At 35.0% G+C, this 18,861-nt stretch overlaps 1 protein-coding gene across 2 annotated transcripts in view; it reads left to right on the top strand.

Annotated features, from left to right (window-relative positions):
- Window positions 1-18,861, top strand: part of PDGFC (platelet derived growth factor C) — a 170,724-nt gene that overhangs the window by 120,677 nt on the left and 31,186 nt on the right. The gene's annotated exons all lie outside the window — the stretch shown is intronic.

Here is an 18,861-nt window from a genome sequence, read left to right as displayed (position 1 = left end):
AAGTATATTTTAAAAGGTAGTTAGCTCAATCTTCCTACTTATTGTAATGTTTACTCTGATTGAATAATATTTATGACCTTTTGTGCCCACCCCCCCCACCAAAACAAGTTTTGACTTTCCCACAGGAATTTAAGAAATCTATTTTTTCTGATTATAATTGTTGTATGTTTAGTTGTATCTGGATTGCTGTGCCTTTTATGTATTATTTCAAACACTTGTATCAATTTGTTGCACCACAACAGAANGAGTCCTTTTCAAATCAATGTTTTAGTATAAAGTATATTTTAAAAGGTAGTTAGCTCTATCTTCCTACTTATTGTAATGTTTACTCTGATTGAATAATATTTATGACCTTTTGTGCCCACCCCCCCACCAAAACAAGTTTTGACTTTCCCACAGGAATTTAAGAAATCTATTTTTTTCTGATTATAATTGTTGTATGTTTAGTTGTATCTGGATTGCTGTGCCTTTTATGTATTATTTCAAACACTTGTATCAATTTGTTGCACCACAACAGAAATATTGAAAATCCTCTTAGGTTTTATCACGTTCTACTTATAATAGTGATTCAGAAGTATTTATACAAGTATGATGATGTTATCTAGTATAATTTTTAAGTATAATCAAGTATATCACCACTTGAAATAATATGAAAACTTATATCTTTAATGATTTTAACAGATCCGTAGGTATATTGGGAAGATGGCATGATGTGGGCTACATGCATTAACATGTAGATTCCCAGATATAAAACGTATGCACGGAGCCTGCTAGTAATTCATGAGAGTTTGTGAGTCAAATCAGAAAACACAATATCATTGCTTAACTTTATTTATTATATTTATATTGAAATATTAACAGAAATTTCCCTTTTTGATTGCCCATACTCAGGTCTATGGAATACTTTAAATAACTGATTGGAAAATTGATTTATTGTTTAAGATATAGCCAAAAAGCAATGATAAATGCAAACTGAGGTTTGAAACTGATAATTTATTCATTTACTAACAGTAGAATCATTTATTGTGTACAATTGAAGGTAAGGGGGAAATCTCTTAAATATGTGTTATAAATTATATTGTGAGTTTTGATCAATATCTTTATATAAATTATTTTAAATATTCATATTTGTATTCCCTTGTGAAATTCTTTTGCCAGTACATATAGGTTTTCTATCATTTTCTTTGTTTTAATATTTTTCTTAGTATTTTATTCTAAATTTTCTTAATATTTTAATCTAAATATAATGAAATTTAATATTTCATTTAGAAAAGTAGTAATAGTGGGCAAGGATTTCAAAAACACTATTTACAGGTGGTACTTTGATCATGTAATTATTTGTGTGAAAAAAGCCACTAAAAATCTGCTTTAAACATTTCCAGAGTATCATGCTTCACAGAATTCATGGGGTTTTTGTTGTTGTTGTTTTTCGCTTGTTTTTTAAAGTCTCAGTTGGCTTTGGGACCCACTGCTCTCATTGTAGAGTCCACATTTTCAGTGTTGGTTTTAGCACATCGAATGACCTTAAATATTTAAATGTAAAACAATTAAATTTTACCATAAAATCATAATGGTAGGTCTTGTATCACAGCAGAGGTTTCATTTATCCCAGACCTGTGGCAAAAATAAACTTGAAGCTGAGATTTTCATATTTTAAATTAATTGCTCTCTTCATATTATATTAATTTAAATATGTGTAACAATCTGTAGCATGTTACAGAATAACACATGGAGACTAAAATGTATGTATGCTGACAGCAAGGGTTCTTTCCTGATTTTATGAGCATGTGGGTTTTCTAGTATGTAACCCAAGAAGTTATGTGGATTAAATAATATCCATAAAGATAAAAAGAGTTATGTGCTATTGCCTAGATCAGTTCTAAGTACAATACGAGTTCTGAATAAATGCTGAAATGCTGAGCTGATGGTACAGCTCACGCTCCCCAGGCTAACTAACAGAAGATTCACTGACACAGTTGTTATCTGTGAGTGGCTCAGGAGCCTTTAGATGAGACAAAGAACCCTGAAGATCTAAGGTAAGTACCATCTATCCACCCGAGCAAGAAGTGCCCTGCCACCTGGGTTTGAACTGTTACTGGAGATTTATTGTGTCTAACACCAGAAACTGCCTGCATTTGAGAGACTTTAGGTGAAATGTGTGTCACTGATTACATTATTTAAATTAAATTCAGTGTATTTCAGTATAGTTATGGAAACACTTCGATAAACTGTAAATATGGACTTCGGTGGGCTGAGAATTGACACTGTCTTGGCCTCTATGGGAACATGCTTTGCCTGGGAACTAAGTTGACCTGTGATGGGCTGTAGGAAGTAGAGACATGTGGGGAAGTAGCATAGGGGATCCCATTAAAGTGCCTTATGCTTAAGAAAGCAGTAGACTTTGGCCTGCAAGAAACAGGAGACCATGCATGTAACGGGAGACCACAGCTTAATCCGTGTGACTTGGTGATTTTAATTTGCCAGATTCCTTTTTGGACTACTTATTGATATGTAAGTTTTACATCTCAGAAGTTTTTATTCTTTTGGGTTTGAGTTAACTTTGACAATTTATCTGCCGTTCCTTCACCTGTCCTTTGTCTTGCTTCTACAGATCCATCTCTCCTCCCACACGTCACTATCATTCAATATTCAATAACTGCCCACAGAAAGATTTGATGAGTGAAAACGTGATTGTGCCTTTAAGCCCTGAAGAGTTCTGAATTATTGTTGTGTATTGCTACATGACATCCATCCCTCCCCCCACTCCCCCCAACATTATTACTAATAGGACAGTAATCCATCACTTATCTGTGTATCAATGAATGAAAGCCTAAGGGAAGAAAGTTTGCCTTTTGGAGAAGAGACTTAAAAGTCCTTGTGTCATTTGCTTAGGGGCAAGTGCCCCTCCAACTCCCCCACCCCCCGCCGTCACCTCTGATACTTTTTTTTTTTTTGGTGAGGATGAACTTTATGCTTATCATACCCAGTTCTCCAGAGGCAAATGTCTCAATGCAAACCCATCACTGCCAAATAGGACCTTAGGGACCACTGGCCACAATGGTTTCTTAATTTTGTAACGATAAAATGATATTGACCTCAAAATGTGAGTGGACTATTAACTTCCCACTTTGAGGTCTGTTATGGAATGCCCGGGATAATACCAGACGCACATTGCAGCTGCTTATTAACATCTCATAGACATTCAGCTGTTTTCCCTTGGTGGTGTCCAGACCCCAGTGGGGCTGCACTGACTTCTCATTTACCATGTTACCTTTGTTGCTGTTAGTGATAATACATACACTAGAAAACTGAAGAATGGCGTATTCTCCTGGTCCTGATACGTTAGGCTACATTAGTAGGAAAACATTCTTGCTCTACTTAAAGAACTGAACTGCTTTGTTTATGTGTTTGTTTCTTCTGTTTAAATGATGAGTAGGACATCCAGTTATCTAGGCTCCCTAAATTAATGAATATTTATGATAACTATTAATGCATATAGTGATCTTTACCTGCTTTTTGTAATGAATGAATATTTTGCATCTATTCATACATAGAAAAAACTCTGAGTTCAGTCACATTGTTCTTCCTGGAATAATTATGGAGAAAGTTGATTTTAATACTTCTCATATTTTACAAGTAAGGAAGATAACTTTGCAGCCTTCTTTGGGAGCATAAATTTTGATTCTTCTCAACTAGTAAGGCTCTGGGGTTCTGATTACCATACATAGTTAAAATTCTTGGGAACAGTTTTTGCACAATGTTGCCAGTAAAAATTATGTTCACCTTTCTAAAATAATTTCTTTTTTCCCCCTCAACTAATAAATGAGAAAGCATATAGTTAAACAAGGGGACTACATATTATTCTGAATAAAGTGATGCTAATCTAATATTGAAAAATTATTTATTTGTTTTATATAAATAAATGATTATATAAATTATTTATATAATTGGGGATATGCATCCCTCTGTAATGTTATGATTTCAGAATCATTTTCTTGATTCCCAGGTAACTTAGAATAAGGTAAAATTTATCCTCAATATTACTTTTTTAGGTTGATGTTATAAGCTATGTTTAACTTTAGAAAAACCTTTTACATAAGATATTTACATGAAATTATAGCTAGATTTAGGTACCTTAAAATAGTGCTAGATTTACTACATAAATTAAATATTATAGCATTTTAATGCTATTTTCAAGAATTATTTAGGAAAATACATATATTCACTGGTCATGCCCCATTAATAAATAATGAAAAATTTCTACACCCAGGTAAATTGATTTCAAGTCACATATATATTCAGGTTTTACGACTGAGCATAAGGAGTTAATAACGTCTTTGATTTTTTTTTTTCCTTCATGCTCAAAGAGGTAAAAAAAAAAGACCTGGTAGATTAGCAGTGAGAGATTGTTTGGGAAGAAATGAAGCAAAACTGAAATAAAACAGTGCAAGCTTGTTTCTGTTTGGCGGCCACACACATTGAGAGCCCAGCAGATCTCCAAGAAAGAAAAGAAAATTTCTTGTTTAATTTTGGAGTAATTTATAATAGATTGTGTATGTTTTACTCTGTGTGCTGTAGCATAAGCACCATTATTTAAGAATGTTAAGAAACCTACAAAGGCTGAAAAGTGATTTTTTTCTTCCAGTATCAAAACACCTTATTAAAAGTTTTATTTTTTGAAAAATTTCAGCCTTAGTGGAAAAACTATTGCATATTTTTGTCAGTTACTTCAAAAAACTATACATATTTTTGAAATTATATATATATATGTGTATGTATATCTAAACCTGAACATTTTAGTAGTTTTATTCTTTATTTATAGAACTATTTTTCTTGAGTATAATATTACTTATACTTATATGTCTTTTTAAATAGTTAAATGATTGGGGGGATTTCCTTTCTCCTTCAAATCTGGTTAATGTTTTGAAAGATGGTTAACTGATTTCTTTTAAAATGGGTTTATTGATTTTTAATCTAAGCCATCTGATCAGAAGTGATATTTTTTAACAATTTGTTTACTGTTATTTCCCATTTAATGAATAGATTAGTTTAGATCAAGTACAATAGACATGATAGCTACCATACCAATTACTCCATATATTTGTATTTATCACCCGAAAAGGGGTGTAGGGCGATGAATGAACTAAAGACTAACTCACACGAATCCAGTGAAACTCATCTGTCAATTATTTTTATAATTTGACTTTTTCTTTTTTTTAATATGTGTAATCAGTGACACTTGTTTGATTATCACATCATTTCAATTCTTGTTAGTAATTTATTTATGTACTCTCTAAAGAGATTATATGATATTAGAGAATAACATGTAAGTATTGTAGCTACTTTATAACCTGGACTGTGTGTTTTCCTTCATAGTGACTTTGTAAATGACTTGTCCAGAGTTAAGTCGGTGCCCAGCCAGTGCTCCTGGAGAAGGGTGTATGGTTTCCGCGGGGGATGCTCACCAGGACACTTGATGCCTGAGGTGCCATTAAGGAATGCATGACTGATTGCCAAAGTAGTTATTAATTATGCAGGATGCAGAGAACAAAGCAGCTCAGTGAACATAGAAGTGGGAGGGAGAAAGGAGGAGAGCAGATATTTTTTCCATCCCTTCTAGTGTTTGCCAGGTTATTTTACTGTTAATATCAGGTAAAGAAAAGTCTTAACTGAAGGCCAAGTTTGCTTTTTTGTTCAGGTTAAGAAAAAATTCCAACTAACTCTCATACAAGGCATCACTTTTATTGGTTTACTTTCTTAAGGGAGGAAAAAAAACGTGGCCTGTCTGGAAGAAAAATACCAACAGCAATATCAAAATGCTAATCCCATAGAAAAAAATCAGTGTCAAATGTAGTCAAGATGTTTTTAAATTATAAATCTTTATAACAGAAACTTCCGCAATGCTATATTACTAAACAAGTTTTAGCAAATGAAAATTTATGTTTAAAACTTTCAAAATATGTTTGTATTTACTTTAAAAGAGAATTAAGGAAAAATTAGGCCTTAGAATTTTTTATAGTATGTGGAGAATGAAAGAAGTATTTCAAGTATTGTATGTCAGTGCTATAGTTGAAACACTTTTTGAATGATTAGATTTTATTAAAATGTATAATATACTTGTATTATTTTATGGAGGAAGTCTTGAAATAACATTATATTATTGCATCAAATAAATGATACAATTGCTGAAGAGACTAAACTCTTACTTGGCTAAGAGCTGTTTAATATATTTTTCCACCTAACTTCCAATCTGTGGGCACATTGCTTTCTTTCATGTGAAGATCATGGTCTGTCTTCCATTTCTCATGATTCTTTTTGTTCCAGTAAATCCTTAACATCTAAGAAAGAATTTCACAGACTGTATGATTTGTAGTTAGAAACAAAAAAACAGCTGGTACCACTGCAGAAATGGTAAAAGGCAGACAGACCATTTTTAATTGATATACACAGATGTTGTAAAGAATTTAGACTAATTGAAGCTAGACATTTTACTGATTTGTATTTTATATCTAAAGCCATGAAGACTAAAAATGCTAAAGCTAATAAGTCAATCTAAACCCAGTGGAGAGAATTGTTCTCCAGAAATAAGTTTGTTGCAATTTTAGATGATAAAAAATAATTTCCCTGTTAATTCTTTTGATATTTACTGAAGAATATTTAATGAGCCAGTTTGTTGTGAAAATACTCAAAGACATATTTGGTGTTGCTCTGGGTTTCTAAGAACTTAACCTTGTTTTGGAGGAAAAAATATACATACCTATATAAATACAGTCTGTGAATAAGTGTCATGTAAGTGGTTTGAAAAGATTTTGAGAAGAAAGAGAGGCTATTGTTGAGAGCAGAGGGATGTCATAGCTCAGATTAAAGAAAAAAAAAAAGACAAGCAATCAAACAAACAAAAACCCTGGGAGTTAGCTAGTATAAATTTGATATCAAATGCATTATAAAAATCTCTCAAGAGATTATTAAAAATGCATATTATCAGATGTCAGAGATTATGATTCTCTTGGTCTGGAGTATTGCCCAGTTATCTGCATTTCATCAAACGTTCTTGGAGATGCTGATACAGAACGTTCCTACGTTGAATTAGAATTTGCTCTACACTGTAAACTGAGCAAGATGCGGAGTTTTACTACAAGATGTCGGGGAAATATTTTTCATATTCAGGCAAAAATGAGTATTTTATGGAACAGATTGGAGACTGCGTGCATATTTAACAGCTAACATACCCATGTGTTCTCTATTTTTCAGGATTACAAAAAGAATGGTACTTTCTCAGGGAGTCAGATGGATAGATTGCAATTTTTAGTACTTGCATTTGTTGTACCGACTTTCCTAGGCTGCGTATTAAAGCCTATCAGTTTTGTCAACTGTCAGTATCTGTTACCCGTGGAACTAGGATGAAAAACCATCTGCCTTTTCTCGTTTAACGCCAAGCTTGTCTGATAATTCACAGATGGCAGAGTTCCAGCATTGAGGCGCAGTTCTAGACTTGCTATTCATTCATTCTACATCAGGATAAGACACTGTCAGTAAAACAGGATACTTCCAACCATCAAGAAATAGTCTTTATGCGCCTCATGCTCTTTTTTTACCTATGATTTTAATTTTTGTCAGAGTTACAATTGCACCTAGTTTAAAAGCAAGTGTTTTTCAGGTTTCCCAAAACAGCCTTTGCCCCAGCTTTCCCTGCTCAAACTCTTTTCCTGCTCCTAGAGGAAAGCACTTTCAGTTCTTTTAACTGATTCTTTTAGAATTGACCTCTGTCGTTTCAGATAATATGCTTTTGTTGCTACTTCTTGGTTCTTTGGTTTTTAAAATTATCTATGAACTTCACTCACTATGTACCCTAAAAGATGAGGCTTTTACTTTCTTTCATCCACCTGACCAAACCTGTACTGCCCATCACCCCATCCTCTTTTAGGTCCTAACTACATCAAAATCCAAATTCATTGTTTACATTCTGGTGGCCATGTGATCATTTTTCACAGCTGACCCATGAAGTATACGATGACTACATTCCTTTCCTGACCCTTTTTTGTTTTGTTTTGTTTTGTTTTACTTAGAGCTCTGCGTTGGTGTGTGTTTGGTTGCCTTAACTTTGTATGTTTATACATTCATATATATTTATCACTGATTCATCTCCATTCCTTGAATTGTGTGAATCACTTCTCAGCGTGGTCAGACACATTCGGATTTCTAATGATTTCACCCCCAGAAGCGATTTCTGGTGAAACGCTCGGTCGACTGCAATGTGGACTGGTTGCCCTTTAGACCTTTACTGCACAGCTGTCGTCCTTGGGGTCTCCCTCTGTCGTCATCCTCAGTGTTTCCTTTGAAGTGTTCTTGCATTTGATCCCTCTTTGGCAAGATTTTGGGTCTGCCTCTGTGTTCCTTTTCTTTCTTGTTTGGGAACAGAGTAAAATCCCCATAAACTCCCTGAGATAAAGGAGCGCCAGAGATAAAAAATGTTGTGGCCTTGCATAACTAAACACACTTTTCTTTGCCTCTGAAACATTAGTGAATATTTGGGTAAGTCTAGAGTTTGAGCTGGCCACTTAGAAGCTTACTCAATATTATGGCATGAGGATGGGCCTTGCCAGCCTTGGTCTTGACTGTATGGTGAGCTGACTGGGTGTATTCCCTAAAGATGCCCAGATTTTCTTAATCTCTTTTCTAAAGGTGTAATCCTGCCTGCCAGTTCTCTAAAATGAGAGCTGAGTGGATTAAGTCTGAGAGTCTCAGCATTCACTATAAAATGCTCCTTTCTCCATACCCCCATAATCAGAGAGTATCACCACTCTCAACTCACTTGGGTTTCCTGGTCCTTAAGGCCTTGGTTCTATTCTGTTCGGGAAAGAAATCTGAATAGGAAATGTTGGTCTTCTGCCATAGTAGGAGGTAGATTCGGGGTGTCTGACAGCTTCATAATTTTTAACCAGTCCTTGTTTTTAGCCACATTGTCATCCCCACTTCCATAGGTGTATGATGCCACCAGGTCCCAGAACTTTTTGGTTGTTCTTTCATGTAAATCAGGTTGCTTCTTGGCTTTGACCCCTGCTGAACTTTTTTCAGGTCCATAGATTCAAGGACTATATACCTCCTTTTCATTTTCCAAATTTTAATTACCGTTGTCTCCCATCCAATTTCCTTTGGCCTTAAAGGACAATGAGTGCATTTTTTTAAAAAGATAGAATCAATCATTTTGTGAGAGAACAGAGCTAAAATGACCATCTTTTCATTTTTTTCCTTTATTTAATATATCAGTATCCTTATTAAAGGCTGTTTATATTTGACTTAAAAATATGCAGACACTTTGCAGACTGTTGAGGACATGGTACAGTAGTCCCCTTTATCCGCCCAAGATACTTCCCAAGGCCCCTGTGGTTGCCAGAAACTGCCGATAGTACTGAGTACCGTGTACTGTGTATTTTCCGACACATTCATACCAGTGATAAATGTTTGCAAATTAGACGCAGTGAGAGGTTAGCAACAATAACTAATAGTAAAACAGAATAATTATAAGTTATTATAATAAGAGTTATGTGAATGTGGTCTCTCTCTTTCTCTCAGAATATCTTATTGTGTTGTATACACAGCGTAGATACTGGACAAAGGGGAGGTTCACATCCCAGGCAACACGGCATGAGATTTTGTTAGAATGGCCGACCCTTTAAAATTTAGGAATTGTTTATTCCTGGAATTTTCCATGTAATGTTTTTAGAACCATGGTTGATTGCCAGTAGCCAAAACCACTGTAAGGGTAGCTGAGGATTAGTGGGAACTACCAGAGTGTCAGGTGGCGTGATCTATAGCTGGCTTTCAGGAACAACTCCCCATTACCCTCCCAGGCCAGATAAAATAAGCCCCTAGAGAAGCCATTTTGTAGATTACGGTAATGTTATGTTTTCTTTTTAAATGTTAAGATGTAGAGATAAGACTAGCTGTTGATTAGTCATTCAACATACCCTCAACTCTGTTTTAATATCATGTCTCCTAACGTCCAGTAGAACACTAGCCATGATTCATTCATTATACGTGCTGTAACCAAATATCATGTGACCTATACATCTAAGAAAGTGATATCCTCATAAAGAGTCTCCACATAATGATATATTGAGTAATGCTATTAGTTTATTTGAATGCTTTGAACATTAAAACTAGAGCTTTCAGAAATTTCTCTCTTTAAGATCACATACTTGCACTGTTACTTACTGAAGATTACTTTGGAATTACGTGAGTCTGATTTTATCTATAACCATCAATTTTTATATGTTCTGACAGTCTTAGAAGAACTAAGTGGTGAGTGCAATTAGTGTTAGGAATTTCTGATGAGGTTAATTTTTAAAAGTCAAGTTTATTCCAAACATATTTTAGACAGGAAGTGCTTAACGATTTCAACCTGGAAATAGCTGAATCGGGCATAATAAAATGGACCTGAATTAAAAGAAGTGCTAAACTGGATGGATGCTTTCATGTCATTTCAATCCCTCCCATAATGCAATATTATCACCATTTTACAGAGTAAGATTCAGAGAAGGTCACACACTTAAAAGTGAGGATAGTAATTCGTGTTTTCCTAATTATTTGAAGCCAGACTGCTTCTGGAGTAGTTTGGGAGATGGAAAGATCATTGAGGAAAGAAAAACAAATACAAGACTTTCACCATCTTTGTTTTCCCTTTTAAACACTTAAGTTTTATTTCTGTTGATTGTGACATCATAGATATTTGAAGATCTTTCAGAAGCTGGTAAAGTAAATTAGAATTTACCCTTTTTTTTGGTAAGTGATAGTGGTAATAAGTATTGGAAGTTAAATTGTCCTGTCTTCACTCACTTACCTTTAAAATGCAGACAAGACATAAGCTCCTCTAAAAGTCACTTTCAAAATAAACACAATGTTTGAAAAAATAAGAATTCATATAGAGTCAGTATTTCACTGTTTCACTTACCAGTCAGACATGCACTATTGAAAAACTACTTGCTAGGGTTACTTGTAAGTATCCTAGCAATCTTTTCAGCTTCAAAGAATTTTTCAGATTGTGCCATTAAGGAAACTTGGAAAAAAATTATACAAAAAATAGAAAAATAAAATGGAAACAAGACTTTATTGGAAGTCTGTTAAGCATCTACTTAATGTGTCCTTCTGAAATAAAAAAAAAAAGCCATTGCATCTTTAGTTTGAAATTATGCCATTTGTGCGCAGTATCTGTAATATAATAGGCACTCGGTAATATTTAAAATAAATGGAAGAGGAAATGCAAATCTAAAGAATAATATGCCTGGGGAATGTCACTTCGCAGGTGTTTGCAGGGTGACTGCAGGTAGGCCACCAGAGGCGGCCTCAAATGGAGCCTGCGAGGAAATTCCTGCACCAGGTTGTCTTTGTGTCACGGCTCCGGGGCAAAGGTCCCGTGTCTGCCTAGGTGTTTCTACTCTAGCTGAGCAAATTCAGCTTTTGTTTAAAAGTGAATAAAAGCCATTATGGAAGTACCTGGCTAGTACCTTTCCTTGCAAGCAGTTGTTCAGAAGAGGGATTAAGGCTGTCATCTCTGTCTTAAACGACTGTATGAATTGTGTTTAAGTACTTCCAAAGTAGGTTTGCTTAAGAAAGCCAAGGTTTATATTAAAACTGTTTTTTTTATTACTCCTTTGGAAGAATAATAGGAAAGCATTGAAGTGGCAATTATCTGAGTGTCTAAAATAAAACCTGAGATAGGAAATGGAAATAAGTGTGTATAGCTTCAAGTCTGATACCTCCTTCAAGAGTCTGCTTTTTAACTTTCCTAGCATTGCTAAAGAGGAAATGCCTTTTTCCAGAAGAATAACATTCTGACGAGGTAAAAAAAAAATAAAATAAATACAGGCGTTTTCCTGCTGGGTATAAGTTAATGAAATAGCATTGAGTGGAATCAGTTGTTTTAGGTAAAGACAGGTGAAGAGACGCTGTATTGTTAAATGGAGAGACACTGCGTGCCAGAACTTGACTTCCAATGCCTGAGTGAAGCCGGTTTTAAATCATGACACATCCTTTGGATGAGATTCTTTAGATGTCATCTCAAATAATCTGACACAAATATTTCCCTTTCTTTTTGGAATATTATGAGTGATGCTTTGTGGTCTTCTAATGCCATTACTGATAAAAGTACTAAAAGGAACTCCCTTGTCTACCCAGGCATAGTTTTAAAGTCAGGATCCCTTTCAGACTGGGTCTTCAGCAGGGCACTGACTTCTCGTGAATTTAATGTTTACATGCTGCTTAGTCACCTTTTGGAACTCCTAAATAGTTTAGTATTTTGTGCCTACATGTCGAGAGGGGTACATTTGACTAGAGTGTGTAATTGTAACAATACTGATTTGAAGGCATGTATTCTCACTGCCTATTGAAATCACTTTTCACAAATCTTAGGGCCAGGCTTTTCATTTATCTGTAGGTTATATTTTCTTTTACAGTAGAATTTCTAATTACAGAAGGGGCTTTGCGGTTTCCTGTAGCTTGCCTTAGTCTTTAGCTGACATGAATTCAATTCTTTAGCCTGCATAATTCAATGTCACTGAGCAATATAAGGATATTAAATCATTAAGAGGACATTTGGTCTGGTAAGATCTTGGACCTTCTGTTGTGTTGCCTTTTGCATTTGGCTTTTACTTTTTTTATTGATATTGTCAAAACTGGCAAGATGCAATTTAACTTAAATAAGTATTCAGTTATTTGACTTGGAGATATATTTAATTTTGTATTTTAATTGCAAGATGACAGAAAAAATCTACATCAGTCTACCTATATAAATAATAATAGTACACACCATTCCTTGAATGCCTACTATTATATGGTGTTCTTGATATACATCATTTCATGCACTCTTCATCATAACTCTATGAGAAATTATCACCATTTTACCTAGGAGGAAATATGCTCAGAGTGAAAAAAAATGCAACTTGTCTGAGGTTTAGAGCAAATAGGAAAAATTATAGTCATACCATGAATTTCCAACATGGTATATAATATCTCCTAATCAACTTTTGCTCAATAATTTTTTAACATTTTATTTTGAGATCATTATAAATGGACATTCATTTGTAAGAAAAACCCAGTATACTTTTCACCTAATTATTGCCAGTGGTAACACCCTGCCGTAACTATCTGTAGTGTGATATCATAGCCCAGGAAAGGACTTTGATACGATCCACCAATCTCAAAAATAAATTCTGAAAAATGAAAATACACATCATAGAAGAGATTAAATAAAAGTGCTATATGAAAATACCTTTATAAATAAAAGTTAAAAGAATGTTTAATAATACATACTTTAATACTCTTTTAAATGGTACAACTAAGAATAACAAGTCAGAGTATGCATTTTGTATCAGGAAATGGCTTCAGAATATCAATTTGGGTTAGGAGGAAAATTTTTATTCTGAATTAGGTGAGCTTATAATCTTCTTTAATATTTTAAAGCACAGTGCAGAACCATTTTTGCAGCTTAGAGTAGAACACCTATCGCAAATTAAAGATTACAAAATCAAAAATACTACCACAAATCACTTTTCTTGATGTGGGATTCAGAGTGGATGTGTGGAACATAAATAGTCACTATAAATAAATGCATGAATCAGACGTTGCAGCTTCTGAAACAGAGATTAATGAAGTTTTAGTATACTAAGAGCTCAAGATACAATCTATAGCTTTAAACTGATGTCAAGATTCAGAACTGATTGCTTAAAAAGCCCTTTCTTTCTCTAGAATAGATTAATGACTTCAGTGCTACTAAATCTCTTCTCATGCAAAATGTATATAATTTGGTTCCAACAGGTATAGTGTGTAGGAGTATTTATATATATTACATGTAACTGTACAATATGTAAAAACTAAACTATTTCAAAAGCAAAAGACAGTAAATATGTGTGATTTTTTTCAAGTTTTTAATTTTTTTTTTACTTTTTGAATTCAGTGGGAGCCAGCTCATGAACATATTGGGAACTGATAACTGGTATGTTAGTTAACTATTAAGATGGAAAAATTATGAAAATGATACACATAATCCGTAAGCATTTAATTAATTTTATTGCTCTTCAGTAAGGGCCAAGACCTTTTCTTTAAGCAGGGATATGCTGCTTAGAATTCTGCTGTATTTCTTCCAAAAGTTGTAGCCAAAATGCCTTAATTATGACTTTCAGTTTGGGTTTCTTTAAGTAAAAATGAGAACTGAAAGATACCTTTTAAAGCAATCTAAGCACAGAGTTCTTCTAGAATCTTGGGAGATTTTCCCTCCTATATTTTAGAGTTGTCTCTCATACCTAAGCAGTTTTTTTAATAGTAACTCATTCTGTATGGAGTCCTTCCAAAGCATTCATCTAAGTTTTCAAGAAGAAAACTCCTATTTGATTAGGTTACATGCTATTTACATAATATTTAAATTACAATAACAGATATACTGATCAAAGTAGTTCTGAGAATGAATATAACTACGCCTTGGTGAAGTGCTAAACCCAACTGGCGGAAGCAGGAAAGATAGCGTGCTTTGCCCTGCGGGTGTCATGGGTCAGCATGCTTTGCATCTATGGGAAACTTACCAAGCCAAGAGGTCAGTTAAGAGAAGGTCAGTTCAGAGAATGGCTGTTGTCTTTTGATCATTGTTGATATTGATAATTCCTGATAGTGTGTCACTGGGAAAATTGTAAATTAAAAGCATATGGTCAGGAGAAAGGTAATTGGCTACTGCCTTGGTATGTATATCAAAGTAGCTAACAATATGCCTGGCATGTGTAGACATTGAATGCATTTTTATTCTCTTCCTATATAATTTTTTCCAGTGATTTACTTGCATTCTTTTTCAAACTATAGGACTATAGTGTGGATACCTGGAAGTTACTTGGAGTTTGGGAGAGTGAGTTTTATACTAGTGGGATAGATATCTATATACAGAATTCCAGATGAAGATATATGAGAAGATATTTTATCTTATTGAAAAAGAAAAATGGCTCATGAAAAATATTTAGTATTCACCATAGTAAGGAGAAACAAAGTCCTTTCTTTCCCTCCTTCCCCTTCCACTCCCTTCCTTCCTTCCTTCCTTCCTTTCTTCCTTCCTCTTTCCCTCTTTTTTTTTGTTTTTTTCCTAAATACTCCCTTATCCTAATCTACTTCTTGACTTGTCTTTACTTGTCTTGACTATTTTGTTTATACTTTACCACCTAATGCTTAGTTAGAAAAATGCCTTGCTTTTTGTTTTTTGACTCTTCTTGAAGTTACAATGACTCCTTACTTTAAATGAGGTGTTTTAGTACTACAGGGCATCTTCTTCTAACACAGTGTTTGCTCTGATTTGACCATCTTCTTGCAAAAAAGGTGTGGCTGAGTTTGTAAGCTACAAGCATCAAAACTGCTTCAGCTTTCCCAGTGTATGACCTCCCAGACCCCGCCCCCGCTGCCACCCCTGTGACCATGAACAGATCAAGCTTAAAGTGGGCCCTGGTTTATTTTCCATACAAGCTATCATAACACACAGTCCCGAAGGCTTGAATATAAGTGTTTTATGATGCAAATTGTATCTTCTATGTTATCAATAGCATTTACTCCTTTAAGATTGTGGTGTTTGCTGAGGTGTCCTGAGCTTCTTGATTATTGACCTTGACCAAGATTTGTTACTGAGGCCTCACTTGTCTTCATGTTGCCTTGAGTGCTACAGATCTGACTTGAATTCTCACTCTCTTCCACTAATTTACCTGCACAACCCAGGGCATGGTTCCCTAACCACAGACTGTGAATGACAAAAGTTTCTGCCTTAACAGCATTATTGTGAGGATTAAATACCAAATGCTTACCTCAGTGTTTGGCAGGCAGTAGTGAAAAAATGTTACCTTTTTTTAAAGGTCAGATTTACTGGCCTGTTCTGATTCCAACTGCTCTCTCCCTAAATTAGTATTTTTAAAACTTTCTGACCAAGGCCCCACCATAAGAAAAAATTTTACACCATGATTATTAATGCATGTGCACACACATGCACTACACACATGATCACATTTTAAAAATATATGCATATTTATGCATTATGAGATAATACTTAATATATGAAATCAGTGTTATTTTCTTTTCATTTCTTTTCTTAAGAATGCTAGTCACAATGTATTAGATTGATTTCACAATCCACTAAATATGTTATAACTCGAGTTTGTAAAAAAATCTGATCTAGATTGTGGAAAATGGATCATTTGTAAATGAAAGAATACATATTTTGGCTATTTCACTTGCTTTTCTGGAAAGTTTTTATACTGAAATATGTAAAAATCCATTCTTAACAATCCCCCAAATTAAAATTTAAATAAACTTTCCATTAAAACCTGCAAAACCTAAAATGCACTTTAGAAAATCTGGATTGAAGGTCTTCTGTCTACGTTGGCCTATTCAAAGCTTACTCCTCTTAAGAACTTAGGCTTGATGATCAGTTTTCAGAATTGTGCTGATTTTTTAATAATCATAGGAACTATTTTTTGGAGACTTCCTATATACTCTATAATGTCAAAATGGACAACTTGTTTGCAATGAAACACTATTGGTGTTTACCCACCAATCTTTTGAAGAACTCATCAACCTTTTAGTGCCTGAATTTAGGGTTCAATTACTGGTGTTGGAATCTGTAGCCAGAGTCCACCTGCCCTCATAAACTGTTTGGTGCCAGGGGGAAAAGCCAAGGTGAAGGAGATTGCTTCCTGCCTGCCCTCCAGCTCTCGTTCCATCTGTCATGAAACCGAAGAAAAGGCCAGACAGTGTATGGAGAGTCGTCTCGGGGCAGTGCTTATCAAATGTGGGAGTGTGGCGTTCCTTCTCGGTGTTCTCCATGGCATAAATGGACACACAGATTAAAGGTTTTAGAAAGTGTAGTTTTTCATTGTTTGGACAGGTCCCTGGGCTTCCTGAACTATGCACAGCACATGAAATGGGGCCTTGGGTGGTGTTTACTCTGTGTGTTAATGACATTTCTGCCTGAAGATAAAACATCTTTGGTAAAAATGACTTGTCACTCAGTTGGGACATTTCGCTTGAGAGATGCTGTACTTTCACAACATTTCTCTGCTCGTGCAAGCTCACCTTTTCCCCTGTGCTTCTTGTGTTTGCCAATCTTGACGTGTGTGTTTATTTGTTTTTTTTTAATGTGCTGTGTGATTTTCACCTTTGTATTGCATCTGTGCAAGGTCACTGCTACAAACATTTTTAAACACTTTCAGAACCCTTAAATTGCGATATATGAAATGTTAGACTACTACAGCTAAATATTTCTCCTGGAGTGCTACTTTTATGTTTCAGTAAACTCCAGATCAGCTCAGGTATCTCACACACACTGCCATTTTATTCATATTCTGAATAAACTGTATTAATACAATTGTATTTTCCTTCGCATATTCAGAGGTGGATGCAATGAAATCTTTATTTTTTATCTTTTTTGCAAATTGTAAATTATTAACATTTAGTAATGGATATTAACATTTATTGAATCATTTTTCTCCCCACCCACCCATCCCAACTGTTCTACTTTTGAGAGCATTAAGAATTTTAGCCCATTGTCAGATTTGTTTTAAGCATAGACCAAGATGCTAGGCTTTTTTTCTTGACCCGTGGGATTGAGAGAAAATATTTACAGATGTTAACCATGGTGAAACTACTTTTGATATGTCCCTTTTGATCTCTGTGAATAATAAATGGAGGCTTTCATTAGGTATATCAAAGTTTCCAGGCCTTCCTGAAATAGATCAGGAAAAGTCCACGGCCAAATGGAGATGAGGCTTTCAGGACGATTCTAAGCAGGTATTCCGCCGCTGCTCCCATAGGCGTATGTATTATGCATCCATGTGTTCAGTGTTTTGAGACTGGCCTCTGTACTGCACGTCTGCAATGTTATCAGCTTTGCCGTATTTCGTTACTGTTAAAATAATTCTGTTGGACTATACATAATGCTACATAACTGATACGTAGAACTTAGTTTTAAAGCCTTATATAACAACTAGAAAACTCTGTTTGCCCCACTTGGTATTTAGCAGATTTCCCCCAGTTGACACAGGAATCAAGTCTTCAGAATTCGAGCCTTATTTTAAATAACGCTTTTTTTTGTGAACATGTCAACAATAGTAACTCAGTTTTTGGCAGGGATGGCTGCCGTTCATCTGCATGCCTTGTGATGCAACACTGTCTTCTTCACCATCGTAGTCTCACTTCCTAGCAGAGTACCTGGCAGCACCCAGTCAGCGCTTCAAATTTCAAGTGAACGGAGGAGTGCTAAGTGACTTCCGTGGATGCTCTGGGGGCAGACGGATGTTCCCGTGGCAGCTAATAGCACAGGCTTAAGTAGCACTGGCTGGACACTTGCCAGCCTTTGCATTCTGTGTGGTAAACCGAAGCCCTGGTGCCAGAAGCCAGGAGCAGCAGCCCCGTGCCCGAGTGAATGCCGATCCTGGGAAAGCCCTTGGTGGTTTGCCTGGGAAGTCATCACCACCTTCATGGTGTAAAATTGATGCTCACACAGGAACTGCAGTAAAAATGTCGAAAAAAGAACTCAGGCCACATGAAGTCATAAAAAATGGCCAAGTGCTCACCCTGTTCATTCATTGAATTACTTACATCTTAATATCTACATCTAAATTTATGTCATGCTTTTCAAATTATACATACTTTCACATGCATTAGCATGTTTATTTTAATAGGTAATTATTGTACAAAAACTCAGTAAAAATTGGTATAAATTTGGGGAAGCTCCTATTTTATTTGGAAAATATGGGTTGGGTAAAATTTGCAGTACACAAAGCAGTGTATCTCGGTGGCCAATTTAGGGTAAAGATTCACTTTGTATTTTTAATATTTGAATATCTT

This window comes from Sturnira hondurensis, unplaced genomic scaffold, assembly GCF_014824575.4.
Source record: "Sturnira hondurensis isolate 20B ecotype Veracruz unplaced genomic scaffold, ASM1482457v3 Scaffold0010128, whole genome shotgun sequence".
Taxonomy (NCBI): Eukaryota; Metazoa; Chordata; class Mammalia; order Chiroptera; family Phyllostomidae; genus Sturnira; species Sturnira hondurensis.
Note: the sequence above shows the minus strand (reverse complement) of the source record. Positions and strands in the feature narration are given on the sequence as shown.